The following is a 3,212-nucleotide window of genomic DNA, read 5'->3' on the forward strand; positions in this document are numbered from 1 at the left end:
TAAAGAGAAAAGGCAAGGGTTAATTTCTTAGCTGAAGAAAACTGCAGCTGGCAGTAATCCCCCTCCCCCTTTCTGTCACCATAATAGTCTCAGCATAAATAGAGCTTTCTACTGCTGTAATCCAAGTGGCCTATTTGGTGACCTTAGAATCTACTTCTGCCCAAAGATCTGTAGATAACCCTAACAAGTTGTACTCTCTGTATAAAAAAATAAATAACATGTTAAACTTATTGCTGTAAATTACTATGGCAAAGTTGATAGTTGGAGGCCCAGTCTTTTGTGGATACAAATCCAACTGTGTCTGCTAATAATAAAAAAATAATAATAAACACTGCTTCCTGCATTAAATACGCAGTGTGTTCCATCACCCTGCCTGAGAATCCGGTGACAAAACACCTCCAGCTTTGAACACCTAGAGTTACAGGGGGGACAAAAATCTCCCATCCTGGGCCAGGGAGATTTTGCATAATGGTTATACCAAAAAAAAAAAAAATTCATACATACCTGAGGCTTAAAGGTCCCAGATTCAATCCCTGACATCACCATTAGCCAGATTTGAGCTGTGCTCTCCTTAAAAAGAAAAAAAAAAAAGGGGGGGGGAGGGTGTTCTGTAACCACATACATTTCCTGATTTCTCCCCAGTCTTTTTAAAAAAAATTTTAATATTTATTTATTTATTTTTACCAGAGCACTCATCAACTATGGTTTATGGTGGTACAGGGGATTGAACTTGGGACTTTGGAGCCTCAGGCTTGACAGTCTGTTTGCATAACCATTATGCTATTTACCCCTGCCCAAATAAATTCTTTAAAAAAAAAAAAGATGGTGTGAAAAGCTCATTAAATACTAGTGTTGTCCTTTCACCTATTGCTTGCATTTCTTTCCCTTGTACTGCATTCTTCTAACTTAGCCTAACGGCCCAAATGGTGCCGTTTAAGCCTTCTCTAGCAATACCACTGATTTAGAGCAAGATAACAACTTTGTTGAACTAAAATCCAGAAGTAAGCATGATGAAAAGGGAAGACGAGGAGTACTGGAACTCGGTTTTATTTTAATTTTTCTGTAACAAGTAATATTTTGATAAATTCAAAATATGACAGGACTATAAATTGAAATAAACATAAAAACCAAGCCTCCACACTGCCACAAAGGGGAAGACGAGGAGGCGGAAGAGAACGACGTGAGCGGATGGGCAGGCCACGCCGGTCACGCAGCAGTCGCCCCCTCGCCTCCATGAGATGACGTCAGTCACGTTCCCCTCGCACCCGCGCCGCGGCTTCCGGGCGTCTTGGCAGCTTTTCTCCCACCAGGCGGCGCTCCAGGACGTTCAGTTGTCGAAACCCTTTGCGCAGCCGCATTGTACTCCGACACGTCATCACATTCGAGTCTTTTCTGGAGAGCGCGGGAAGGCGAGTGCTGGGGTGGTGACGTCACTGGGGTTCCCCGCGTGGTTCGCCGGGGCGGGCCCGAGACGTGGCGCGCGCAGTCAGGAGGGGCGGGGAAGGAGCGCGAGCGCAGTTCCCGCCGGAGCCGCACCCGCCTCGTGATCCGCGGCGCGGCAGGGCCGGGGCCGAGCCCGAGCCAGGCTGACGGGAAGGTGCAGACGAGCCGGGCTCGGCGGGGAGGGGCGCTGGCGCCGGGGGGCGGCGCTGGCGCCGGGGGGCGAGGCCCTTCCGGGGCTGTAGCCGGCTCGGCCGCCCCGCAGTCGGGCCCCAGGTGTCACGGGCGCCTGTGGGCGACTTCCTGGCACTCGGTGCGGCCGCACCCTTCTGCGGGGGAGGAGGCCGTGCAGCCCTGGACTCCGGCCTGCGAGTCCCCGGGGCAGCGGGACGGGGCAGCCTTCAGCCCCCGCACCCCCCCACCCCCGGTATCCGACCAACCTTCCCGCCTGGTTGTACCTGCCGGGTGACTCGAGAGAACGGATGTGGGATCCGCGGCTGAATTCTGTCCCACCGCAGTGTGTCTGCCTTGAGCGAGTCATTTTGTTTTTATATCTTAATTTTTTATTTACTTATTCCCTTTTGTTTTCCTAGTTGTTTTATTGTTGCAGCTATTATTGTTGTTGTTGGATAGGACAGAGAGAAATGGAAACAGGAAGGGAAGACAGAGGCGGGGAGTGAAAGACAGACACCTGCAGACCTGCTTCACCACCTGTGAAGCGACTCCCCTGCAGGTGGGGAGCCAGGGCTCGAACTGGGATCCTTCCGCCCGTCCTTGTACCCGCTGTGATACCGCCCGACTCCCCTGTGTTATTTTATTTTTCTTTTTTAAAGTAACAGAGATAGAATATTGCCTACAAGTGATAATATTTATAGGGTAGACAAAGCCAGAAATTGAGAAGTTAGGGGAAGAGACAGACACCTGCAGCCCTGCTTCACCACTCGCAAAGCTTTCCCCCTGCAGTTGGGGACCTGGGGTTTGAACCTGGGTCCTTGCTCACTGTAACGTGTGCATGCGCTCAACCAGGTGCGCCCCCACCCGGCTCTGTCATTCTGTTTCTCCCAAGACAGTTTCCCCTTTGTAAAATAATGGAGCTAGCTCCGTTACAGACGTCAGTCAACATCTAAAACTTCCTCCACCTGCCAGGTTCTGGTTTGCAGGGTCATTAATATTAATCCCTGTGTGCTTCTTGAAAGGTTTTGTCTCATTCTTTGTCTTGTGCATTATTATCATTGTTGATAATATTTTGACCAGAGAGCACTGTTCTGCTCTGGTTTCTGGTGGTGCCAGGAGTTGTACCTGGGAGCTTCGAGCCTCAGGCCTGAAAGTCAGTTGCATAAGCCACTGTACTATCTCCCTGCCCTCTGTACTGTTTTTTCTCCTCTTACCAGAGTACTGCTTATCTCTGGCTTATGGTGGTGCAGGAAATTGAATCACAGATCTTTTTAAAACATGAGAAAAAGAGAAGGGAGACGGGGAGAGCCAGCACACCCCTCTAGTTTATGTGGTAGTGGGGATGGAACTCAGAGACTCACGCTTGAGTGAGTCCAACACTTTATCCTTGTCACCACCTGGATTGCTGTGTATGTGTGTGTGTGTGGGGGGTGTAGGCTTTATTTAAATAAGCACACACAAAAAAACCCCAAAACATCACTCTTGCTAGGTAAAGATACAAACAGGTGGGGGTCGGGTGGTGGCGCAGCGGGTTAAGCGCATGTGGCGCAAGGCGCAGGGACCGGCGTCAGGATCCCGGTTCCAGCCCCGGCTCCCCA

The 3,212-nt window shown here is 50.3% G+C and overlaps 1 long non-coding RNA gene across 1 annotated transcript; it reads right to left on the minus strand.

Moving 5' to 3' along the window:
- Window positions 1-1,031: 1,031 nt before the first annotated feature.
- LOC132537658 (uncharacterized) lies at window positions 1,032-3,008 on the minus strand. The gene is made up of 2 exons (XR_009549121.1): window positions 1,881-3,008; window positions 1,032-1,392 (listed from the first exon to the last, which is right to left on the minus strand). It is a non-coding gene; the product is annotated as an uncharacterized LOC132537658 (long non-coding RNA).
- Window positions 3,009-3,212: the final 204 nt, after the last annotated feature.

Source organism: Erinaceus europaeus, chromosome 3 (assembly GCF_950295315.1).
Source record: "Erinaceus europaeus chromosome 3, mEriEur2.1, whole genome shotgun sequence".
Taxonomy (NCBI): Eukaryota; Metazoa; Chordata; class Mammalia; order Eulipotyphla; family Erinaceidae; genus Erinaceus; species Erinaceus europaeus.